This window comes from Schistocerca americana, chromosome 3, assembly GCF_021461395.2.
Source record: "Schistocerca americana isolate TAMUIC-IGC-003095 chromosome 3, iqSchAmer2.1, whole genome shotgun sequence".
NCBI lineage: Eukaryota > Metazoa > Arthropoda > Insecta > Orthoptera > Acrididae > Schistocerca > Schistocerca americana.
Genome location: NC_060121.1, coordinates 664,448,823 through 664,461,632, shown reverse-complemented (window position 1 = coordinate 664,461,632; position 12,810 = coordinate 664,448,823).

Here is a 12,810-nt window from a genome sequence, read left to right as displayed (position 1 = left end):
AGATGATGGCATTGTCGGCGGTGATTGATTACGACACAGTTGCTGCAAGGGGACAACCGATGTGGTCGTCGCACACCCGACAGAGATTTTCTCATGACGTATGACTCAGTTCGTTAAGAGGGTCGAGAATGGGGCGGGGACCGCCGAGTCGAATTGGAATTAAACACTTGGGAAGTGCCCTGCAATGCTGTTGCAGATCGAAGAGAGTATGTCAAAGGAGCCAATCATAGAGAAGTATATATCCGACGCAGGATCTTTGAGTTTCATGAGGTAAATGTGAAGATTTTCTTCTGGTGAGTGGTTTAGGATCATGATCTGGATGAGAGATGTTGCATAAAATTGTTTACATTGTGAGTGTAGCGTACTGAAAACGCCAGTCTCTGGACACGCCCTCCGCCTGGCTCTCCGCTATCTAACACTGAATCTACAGCTGCTGAAAAACTTTTGACAGATATCCGCAGAATAATCTTATGAATCGAAATATTCGAGGGGCTACCTATTCATTCATTCTTGTGGGAAGCACCAGGGCTCCACTTCCGTGTTGAGCTGCTGCAGTTAGCGGTAAGTTTCAAGGCGTGCATATGCCAAAAATAACACACGCTGCTGAGTGACACATGCAACACCCTGGGCCAGAAAATGTTGCTCCATCCTTGGCATATAGTTCGTCCATGGCGCGATCTTCCTGTCGCACATTTCGAGGGGTGGAGATACAATTCAGAATCCTTTCACCAGCATATCGATGAGTGGTGAGAGAGTTCTAGGTTCATTGTGGCCATGGCAGGCAACTTTGCGACCATCATGTCCTGTTGCATGTTCTGGAGCAGCTCCAGTACCGAGGCAGAGACATACGGTAAGTTCGAGCCACTGAAATGGAAATTCAGTATCAGTACGCTCGCAGCGTTAATGTCAAATAAGGGAAACACTGTCTATCTGCCGCATAGTACGTGGATGGGAAACTAGGTTCACCGAAAAATACCTTGTTGCAACATGGAATGTCCTTCCATAGATGCAGAACTAGAACTCATACGAGATAAACAAAACAGAACAACTTTAATAAAGAACATAGAATCAAAAGCTTCTCTGGTGTAAGTTTATGGTAAATCGTTGGAAACGCCGATTGTACACAATTTGCCACAGCCGATGGCCCCAATAATGAACGAAGACAAAGCATTTAATTCACTCAACAGTTAAATACTAACACTATATAAAGACGGTACTGACTTCTCCAAGATACCGTGTGGCATGTCTAGTGGTGCCTGGCGGCAGTGAGGTGACGGAGATTCCAGTGCTGTGACCGACGGGCCACTATTGTGATCTGTACCTAGCCAACAGGTCTCGAAGGAGAAGACTGGTTTAGCACAGCTCGGTGTCGGTAAAAATACCAAGGCGGCACCAGGATACAGCTGGATCAGTTTACAGTCACGTGACCCGCAGAAGCAAGCATGGCTACGGGGATAGTGACCTCTGGTGGCACTCACGCTGACACCCGTGTGAGGTCGTTCATCTGTCATCTTCCAATGTGGCCCCCGTGGCTTCGCTTGTACTCATCAATATGAGAAGGATTGCTGGTAGATACGTTGAACGGCCCACACATAGGAACGGTTGAGACTGACAAAGAGCAAGAAAATCGAAGAATCACTAACATGGCTTATGGTGCCTCGTCTCGGTGTAGGACTCAGATTACGCATGGAAACGAATATATTCGTGTCAAAAAAAACATAAAAAAGTAGTCTGTGTAAGCTTGAAGGCGATCTAGTATCTGAAAGGCGTACAGCACATTCCATACCAGTGTGGCATAGCTTACGATGGGCATACTATTAGATCATTCAACGATTGGTGTGATGGGCATCTATGGTAGAATCCTCCAAACTGCTCAAGGATATCAGATACCGGCCAGCACTGCCTCAATGATAGTCATGAAATCAAATACGACGAGATCAGCAGTTCGTTACTAACGCCATGTTACTGGTACATCACAATTAAGAAGTCTGTCGAAGTTACAATGTCGGAAAACCAAGTAAATCAGGACTGAGCTTTGAATTTAACCAATGTTTGATATACAGCACTCAGTTTAGTAACGTATCGCAGGCTATCGCATCTACGACAGCTGGAAAACGGTGCGAAAATGTACTTTTGGAGAGTAATAGTGGGGGCTCTGACCATCAAAGGGCGTAGCGGGTGCCAGGAGAGTCACTCGGTTATAAACAGCAGCCCGATTCCGATTATACTTCGTAGTATGGTTGTAACCCTGCCGGCCAACAAGCACAGATCGCAACACCTGAAGAAGACTTCTGGGTCAGCAGCCAAAATATCTTGCAAGAAAACTGAATCAACAACTTCAGTGAACACCCTAAATTACATTATTACTTATTACATTATTACATTATTACTTATTTATCGCTCTGGATGACAAACTATTAAGTATCATTTAATGAGCAAATGTGTTTGAATTGATATTCATTTGAACATAATTATCATGTGTAAGAATTGTTTTGGTTTCACTTAGAATAGTTATAGGAAACGTATGCAAGGGTGTGTGAACCACCTCATTACATGTAGTAGACGAACTACTGTTTGTGAACATATACTAACTCTTAGTTCTCGTTTGCAAGAGTTATGTCAAATAGCGAGGTTAAGAGGTTGGGCCCAACATTTGGGTTTTCTCGTCCGTGATCAGGCATCATATAACGAGGCTCTCCTATTGTAGCTAAGTCAAGAATGGCAGATTGAAAAAGCGATAGAGAACTACAGATCTGTGCGCAGTTGTGAGCGAAGAGCGCAGTAAGTAGAAGTTAGTGATGGGTACAACTAACCATAGTTTACTGGAAACACATGCGCCAACAGTGGACACAGAGGATCAGCACACTCCTGAACTTCAACGAACCTATACAAGACACCTGATCATCATTATACTGCGGCCAGTAGCGCGTATGTATGTTGCTAATTAGATCAGCCGTCAGAGATGAATTGTGTCGTGATTAAATAATTACCAAATCTATATGATTCCCGTAACGTAAGTGGGCCAGGTAGCCCTAAATCAGACTGAGGGTTTGTTGATTTGTTACTGAGAGCTGTTTCTAATTTATCATCATCTACAAAACTCGAAAGAGGAATACCGTAAATTTAATATGTAAGAAAGAGAATGGAGCAGGAAAGTCGGTAGCGGTAGAGTGTATAACAACATGGTAGATTCAAAACCAGAACGTGGAGTTTTCATATCGGATTTTGGGGAAAAGACAGATGACATATTAGGAGGTTAGGTTTCCTACGAAGAAATGGAAAGCACTGACTACCAGGCATCTTTCATTACTTAGTTGAGGGTTGGATTGGGTTTAGGAGGAGAGCACCTGAGTAAATTGCAGTTTGTATCATCACATCCTAAATACAACTAAAATGAAAAGAAATTGTTAAAAGATAAAAAGCAAATACTTAATTCTGTGAGGTGTTACAGGTTTTGCCAGTAAAACAGGACTTGACGCAACGCAGTAACTCTTGGTAATGGTTTTAGACAGATTTAGTTATTACAGATTTGTTACATTAGTCATTAGTGAACTTTAGCAGAATAATGTTGTCAGGCCATTCGAATACGCAAGTATTGTACAAAAAACATAGAAATTCAGTTTCACCTTCACAGTAAATGAACCTCCTGTAATACTTAAATCTTATGCCAGAACGGCAATACTATTAATAAAATACACTAGTTGAATACTTCAAACTAAACAATGGAATAAGAATAGCGATAGTCATAATAACTTTCTAAGTTAAATTTTCTTTCACTAAAATATTATTACCACTCATTAATCTACGTAAGCTCAACAATGAGACTTTAATAAGCAAAAGTAAACAGAATTATCCAGTAATTACTCTTATACAAATGTTAAGTAAATTTTCATAACAAATGAAATTATTAATTGCTTTGGGGTTTGGAGAGAACAGGTAATAAAGATTTCCTTCTTGGCAGAGTTTGAAGTTACCAGTACATCAGAAACTCTAAGGCAAAATATATTTTGAAGTCATTAACACAGACACTAGCAAATGTCGAGGAAATTATCTTAGCTCTTGGTATGCAGTGATGTCTATATCTACATCTACATCTACATCGATACTCCGCAAGCCACGTATGTACTGTGTCTTATCAAAATTCAATGAGAGTCCGTTTACAAGGAACCACTTAGTCATTTTCTGAATGACATTATTGACAATTTTATCAGTTAATTCTTGTTTGTCAGGTGTGATTACTATACTTGTATCATCAGAAAAGAGAACTAACTTTGCCTCTTCATGAATATAGACTGGCAACTCATTACTATATATTTAGAACAATAAAGGACCCAAGACCGACCCATGTGGAACCCCATTCTTGATAGTTCCCCAGTTTGAGGAATGTGCTGATCTTTGCATATTATGAGAACTGCTTGTTTCAACTTTCTGCACTCTTCCAGTTAGGTACAAATTAAACCATTTGTGCACTTTCCCACTCATGCCACAATGCTTGAGCTTGTCTAGCAGAATTTCATGACTTACACAATCAATAGCCTTTGAGAGATCACACAAAATGCCAATTGGTGGTGTCTGGTTATTCAGATCATTCAAAATTTCATTGGTGAAACCATATATGGCATTTTCTGTTGAAAAACGTTTCTGGAAACCAAGCTGACATTTTGTTAGTACTTCATTTTTACAGATATGTGAAACTACTCTTGAATAAAGGTTTCAGATAGATTATGTAATGGTAAGACAGAGATTTAGGAACCAGTTTTTAAATTGTAAGACATTTCCAGGGGCAGATGTGGACTCTGACCACAATCTATTGGTTATGAACTGCAGATTAAAACTGAAGAAACTGCAAAAAGGTGGGAATTTAAGGAGATGGGACCTGGATAAACTGAAAGAACCAGAGGTTGTACAGAGTTTCAGGGAGAGCATAAGGGAACAATTGACAAGAATGAGGGAAAGAAATACAGTAGAAGAAGAATGGGTAACTTTGAGGGATGAAGCAATGAAGGCAGCAGAGGATGAAGTAGGTAAAAAGACGAGGGCTAGTAGAAATCCTTGGGTGACAGAAGAAATATTGAATTTAATTGACGAAAGGAGATGCAGGCAAAACGGAATACAAGCGTCACAAAAATGAGATCGACAGGAAGTGCAAAATGGCTAAACAGGCATGGCTAGAGGACAAATGTAACAATGTAGAGGCTTTTCTCACGAGGGGTAAGATAGATACTGCCTACAGGAAACTTAAAGAGACCTTTGGAGAAAGGAGAACCACTTGTATGAATATCAAGAGCTCAGATGGAAACCCAGTTCTAAGCAAAGAAGGGAAAGCAGAAATGTGGAAGGAGTATATAGAGGGTCTATACAAGGGCGATGTACTTGAGGGCAATGTTATAGAAATGGAAGAGGATGTAGATGAAGATGAAATGGGAGATATCATACTGCGTGAAGAGTTTGATAGAGCACTGAAAGACCTAAGTCGAAACAAGGCCCCGGGAGTAGACAACTTTCCATTAGAACTACTGACAGCCTTATGAGAACCAGTCCTGACAAAACTCTACCATCTGGTGAGCAAAATGTATGAGACAGGCGAAATACCCTCAGACTTCAAGAAGAATAAATTAATTCCAATTCCAAAGAAAGCAGGTGTTGACAGATGTGAAAATTACCGAACTATCAGTATAATAAGTCACGGCTGCAAAATACTAACGCGAATTCTTTACAGACGAATGGAAAATATGGTAGAAGCCGACCTCGAGGGAGATCAGTTTGGATTCCGTAGAAATATGGGAACACGTGAGGCAATATTGACCCTACGAGTTATTTTAGAAGCTAGATTAAGAAAAGGCAAACCTACGTCTGTGGCATTTGTAGACTTGGAGAAAGCTTTTGACAATGTTGACTGGAATACTCTCTTTCAAATTATGAAGGTGGCAAGTGTAAAATACAGGGAGCGAAAGGCTATTTACAATTTGTACAGAAACCAGATGGCAGTTATAAGAGTCGAGGGACATGAAAGGAAGCACTGGTTGGGAAGGGAGTGAGACAAGATTGTAGCCTCTCCCCAATGTTATTCAATCTGTATATTGAGCAAGCAGTAAAAGAAACAAAAGAAAAATTCGGAGTAGGTATTAAAATCCATGGAGAAGAAATAAAAACTTTGAGGTTCGCCGATGACATTGTAATTCTGTCAGAGACAGCAAAAGACTTGGAAGAGCAGCTGAACGGAATGGACAGTGTCTTGAAAGGAGGATATAAGATGAACATCAACAAAAGCAAAACGAGTATCATGGAATGTAGTCGAATTACGTCGGGTGATGATGAGGGAATTAGATTAGGAAATGAGACACTTAAAGTAGTAAAGGAGTTTTGCTATTTGGGGAGCAAAATAACTGATAATGGTCGAACTAGAGAGGATATAAAATGTAGACTGCCAATGGCAAGGAAAGCGTTTCTGAAGAAGAGAAATTTGTTAACATCAAGTGTAGATTAAAGTGTCAGGAAGTCGTTTCTGAAAATATTTATATGGAGTGTACGGAAGTGAAACATGGACGATAAATAGTTTGGACAAGAAGAGAATAGAAGCTTTCGAAATGTGGTGCTACAGGCGAATGCTGAAGATTAGATGGATAGATCACATAACTAATGAGGAGGTATTGAATAGAATTGGTGAGAAGAGGAGTTTGTGGCACAACTTGACTAGAAGAAGGGATCGGTTGGTAGGACATGTTCTGAGGCATCAAGGGATCACCAATTTAGTATTGGAGGGCAGAGTGGAGGGTAAAAATCGTAGAGGGGGACCAAGCAGATTCAGAAGGATGTAGGTTGCAGTACATACTGGAAGATGAAGAAACTGGCACAGGATAGAGTAGCATGGAGAGCCGCATCAAACCAGTCTCACGACTGAAGACCACAACAACATTCTTAAATACATTACTTTCTTAAAAATTTTGGATAAATCTGTTAGAAGGGAGATTGGACGGTAATTGTTGACATCTGATCCATCCCCTTTTCTATGCAAATGTATAACAATAGCATATTTCAGTCTATCAGGGAAAATGCCCTGTTCCAGAGAGCTATTACATGGGTGGCTGAGAATCTTACTTATCTGTTGAGAACAAGCTTTTAGTATTTTGCTGGAAATGCCATCAATTCCATTGAGTTTTAGCTTTTAAGCAAGTTTATAAGTTTCCTAAGTTCAGAGAGAGAAGTGGATGGGGTTTCAATTGTATCAAATTGCATAGGTATGGCCTCTTCCATTAACTGCCCAGCATCTTCTAATGAACACCTCTATCCTACTATATCCACAACATTTAGAAAATGATTATTAAAAATAATCTTCTGACTTTTTGTTCGTAAAGTTTTCATTCAATTTGATGGTAATACTGTCTTCCTGTGCTCTTGGTTGACATGTTTCTCTTTTAATAATATTCCAAATAGTTTTAATTTTATTATCAGAGTTGCTGATTTCAGACATGATACACATACTTCTGGATTATGTTGATAACATTTCTTAATATAGCACTGTAGTTTTTATAAAGTTTGATAGTTTATGGGTCACTACTCTTTCCTGCTGTCAGATACATTTCCCTTCTCCAGTTACAAGACATTTTTATACCCTTAGCAAGCCATAGTTTGTTACATGGTTTATTACGAGTATATTTAACTATTTTCTTGGGGAAGCAGTTTTCAAATGCATTTACAAAAGTGTCATGAAATAAATTATATTTTAAATTGGCATCAGGTTCACGGTACACCTCATCCCAGTCTAACTGCTGTAGGCTTTCCCTGAAATTTGCAGTTGTTAAATCCTTGACTGAACGTACTACACTCCTGGAAATGGAAAAAAGAACACATTGACACCGGTGTGTCGGACCCACCATACTTGCTCCGGACACTGCGAGAGGGCTGTACAAGCAATGATCACACGCACGGCACAGCGGACACACCAGGAACCGCGGTGTTGGCCGTCGAATGGTGCTAGCTGCGCAGCATTTGTGCACCGCCGCCGTCAGTGTCAGCCAGTTTGCCGTGGCATACGGAGCTCCATCGCAGTCTTTAACACTGGTAGCATGCCGCGAAAGCGTGGACGTGAACCGTATGTGCAGTTGACGGACTTTGAGCGAGGGCGTATAGTGGGCATGCGGGAGGCTGGGTGGACGTACCGCCGAATTGCTCAACACGTGGGGCGTGAGGTCTCCACAGTACATCGATGTTGTCGCCAGTGGTCGGCGGAAGGTGCACGTGCCCGTCGACCTGGGACCGGACCGCAGCGACGCACGGATGCACCCCAAGACCGTTGGATCCTACGCAGTGCCGTAGGGGACCGCACCGCCACTTCCCAGCAAATTAGGGACACTGTTGCTCCTGGGGTATCGGCGAGGACCATTCGCAACCGTCTCCATGAAGCTGGGCTACGGTCCTGCACACCGTTAGGCCGTCTTCCGCTCACGCCCCGACATCGTGCAGCCCGCCTCCAGTGGTGTCGCGACAGGCGTGAATGGAGGGACGAATGGAGACGTGTCGTCTTCAGCGATGAGAGTCGCTTCTGCCTTGGTGCCAATGATGGTCGTATGCATGTTTGGCGCCGTGCAGGTGAACGCCACAATCAGGACTGCATATGACCGAAGCACACAGGGCCAACACCCGGCATGATGGTGTGGGAAGCGATCTCCTACAGTGGCTGTACATCACTGGTGATCGTCGAGGGGACACTGAATAGTGCACGGTACATCCAAACCATCATCGAACCCATCGTTCTACCATTCCTAGACCGGCAAGGGAACTTGCTGTTCCAACAGGACAATGCACGTCCGCATGTATCCCGTGCCACCCCACGTGCTCTAGAAGGTGTAAGTCAACTACCCTGGCCAGCATGATCTCCGGATCTGTCCCCCATTGAGCATGTTTGGGACTGGATGAAGCGTCGTCTCACGCGGTCTGCACGTCCAGCACGAACGCTGGTCCAACTGAGGCGCCAGGTGGAAATGGCATGGCAAGCCGTTCCACAGGACTACATCCAGCATCTCTACGATCGTCTCCATGGGAGAATAGCAGCCTGCATTGCTGCGAAAGGTGGATATACACTGTACTAGTGCCGACATTGTGCATGCTCTGTTGCCTGTGTCTATGTGCCTGTGGCTCTGTCAGTGTGATCATGTGATGTATCTGACACCAGGAATGTGTCAATAAAGTTTCCCCTTCCTGGGACAATGAATTCACGGTGTTCTTATTTCAGTTTCCAGGAGTGTACTTTGGAGGACTGTTTAGTACTTCTGAATAGAGCTATGTCATATATAGTAAGTAGCTGTGCACCATGATCAAAAGGACCATTCTCAACAAGCTGAGCATTTATCTGGTTAAACTTATCTTGGTCTATAAACAAATTATCTATCAGTGAGCTGCTATCCTTTACCACCCAAGTAGGAAAATCAATAACGGTTGTCAAATTGAAAGAACTGAGTAATACTTCAAGGTCATTTTGCCTATTACCCTCTTTCAGAGAATCTACATTGAAGTCCTCACAAATAATAATTTGCTTCCCCCTGTCTGACAGATAGCACAACAAGAAGTCCAAATTTTTCGGAAATAGATGAAAATTTCCCGATGGGGACCTATATACAGTTACAATTATAAATGTGCCTTTATTTAATTTAAGCTCACAGGCACATGCTTTTATATGCTTCTCTACACAAAACTTTTTTGTTTCTATACTTTTTGCACAATGATAACTTTCGACATATATGGCAACTCCTCCTTTCTCCATATTTTCCCTAATTACATGCGCAGAGAGCTTATATCCACTTACATTTCCGTTATCCATATCAGTAACAATGAGATGCTCAGACAGGCATATCTATTTCATCCTCAACTTCTATATCTTCTAAACAATCCAGAAGCTCATCTATTTTATTCTTTAAACTCCCAATATTTTGATGTAATATACTTACAATATTTTTAATTATACTTTTATGAGAACCTTTCCTTATTCTAACATTTGCAGTACTCTCCTGCCTGAGTTTCTCATTGTGCTTAGGCTTAGTTCCTATACCAGTGGTCACATTGTGTTCAGAGAGGCAGATTATGTCAACTGGGTTGGGTGACTTTAATTCACCAAAGCAATTACCTACGACTGAGATAGAACTTGGTGGAGATAAAATTTATGGTGGTTGGTGAAAATTTATAATTGACAGCTGTGACTCGTGATCCAAGTGCTAGAATTGTGCTGTTTAATTTCTTTCCTAAACTGAAGATTTGTTTCAATCCTGAGCTCTCGTAGAACTTGACATCTTTCTGTCTTACGTACCCTAAAAAAGATGCTGCTCCAACACCTGTAACCACTGGTATTTTACCATTCATGACAGTGCTTCCCCCCCTTAAATTTCCTACTATTACCCCAGCCAGTTTACCCTTCCCTTTCCTGTTGAGATGTAGGCCGTGCCTGGTATAGTCCCACCTGCTGAGAGAATCAACAGGAACCACACCAATATGAGCCCCCGCACACGACCCAAGCAGCCGTTCCAACTCCAAATTAACTCTCCCAACAGAAGAGTTCAAATGAGGCCGGTCATGCCGTCTCAGGACAGATACCAATTCAACATTGGTGTGTCTCGATGCCGACGCAATCTTTACCAAGTCACAGTCTATTCATGTAGCTTCCCTGGACTTCTTGTTTATTTCATTCACCAGCGACTTGTATTTCTGTATTCCTGAATTTCGCTGAACATTTTGCACTCCCTTCTATCATCTGTGAATCGAAATATTTCTTCTGTTACCCATGGTTTCTTCGCACTTACTTAATTCGTGCCTATATTGTTCTTTACAAATTCTTTGACTGTCCTGTTTAGAGACATCCATTCCTCGTTAAATGTACTGCCTACTGAGCTATGCCTTATTTCTTGTATGTATAGCCTTAGAGAATTTCAAAGAGTATCTCGTCATTCTTTAGTACTTTTGTATCGTATCTATTTGCATACTGATGCTTCCTAATTAATCTCCTAACTTCAGCCTACTCTTCGTGACTACAACGTTGTCATCTGAGTCTATTTCTGCTCCTGGATATGCCTTACAATCCAGTATCTGATTTCTGAATCCCTATCTGACAACGATGTTATCTAATGCTGAATCTTATTGTTCTTGAAAAGAGTTTTTGCTTTTACTGGGAGAAATGTATTACAGTTCTCAATCACACTTTCTCCTCTCTCATTCCTGATCCAAACCCCATATGCTTCTGTAACCATTTCCACTTCTCCTGCTCCTTCACCTGCAGCTGCATTTCAGTCCCCCATGACTGTTAGATTTTCATGTCCGTTTACCTCCTGTTTTACTTTTAAATATCCTCCCATACTTTGTGATGACCTCAACCCACAGGAAAAATAATTATCAAAATCTGAACTGCGAAGTCATCCAAAATTCTAGTTGGAAAACCACACACTTTGTTATAATTCTCAATTGGTCACGATCTCACTTTGATTATGAAGTGAAAACTCTAATATTCACGAGAAACTGCTCTGAAATTAACCTGAACCGACAAAATTGTGCACATATTCTCTGAAACTTCAAAGACATCTAAGACAATATCTGAAAGGAATTAGAAAAAGTGACAAAATTTCGTGAATCCCACACAATACTGTTAACAATTGCGTCAACACTGGGGGGGGGGGGGGGGTTCACCATACATCTACCCACTTTTAAGTATAACCATTGTCTCTTAATACTACGACTCGTAGCAATACAACATCAAAAACTTTTATTAGTGGTAAACAGTTCCTACGTGATTTAACAGCTGACATCTATAATTCACGCTCACGCCAGGAAATGCACCAATACGGGAATAGCAGCTTTTACGTTATTGGTCAGAACGCAAGCAATTATGGTGGTCCCACGTAATTTTCACGCGACGCCATATTTCGCGACAAAATACTCTTATTAGTCACTGTCATATATCTAGTCTCATAACAATACATAAAACTACATAAAATAACTACAATAATATTGACATGCAATTTCTAATGAGTGGAAGAAGTGTATATTTGCTGGTGTTTCAACAATGACTACAAGGCAACTTTTAATTCACTGATTGTAATTTTATTTTCGTTAGCAGAAAGCAAACATAAACTAAACAAAGAATTTATTCGAACAGAGTCTGTAATTCTTATACTTTTAATAGAGAAAGAAAGTTTCTAGGTCAGGGGATAGCGTTCGGTGAAATCTCTTAACATTTTGTTGCACACGAAGCGTTGCGTTGGGCAGCACGATGTCGGTGGGTTACGATGATGAGAGCAGGATACAGGCAGTTCCGCTGGTTAATCTTCTCCGGCGAAACGCAAATAAAGTTCCGGCACAGCTGTATCATTGACCCCGTGGTGATTAACAAACCAAAAAACGCCAGTATACGATCGTTGATGACATGTACTCTATTTCAAAGTACATTACGTAGACATCGCTCGTTTTTACACTTAATGCACTGTCCGTGACCCTATCGTCCATAATTAAACAGTTCGTCACATTCATATAGTCTTAGTCACAAATACACAGTTCATAGAATTGTTCTTGTGTATGAAGCACACCGTAAACAATATCCACTCTGTTGTCGCATTTGAAACTTCGACAACGTCACTGAAAGTCATTTATATTGCACAGTTAATTAAAGTCTTCACTTTCGAGGCTTGATGGAATGTGATTGACAACAGTTCCACCACCCAGCAAAGTTCATTCGCATACGAGTAAAAGCACTGTTCATGTCGGCCACAACAAAGTATTGTTAGCGGCACTTTCACAGTCCGGTTTATTTGCTCTTAAAAGTTCGCTGGCGAT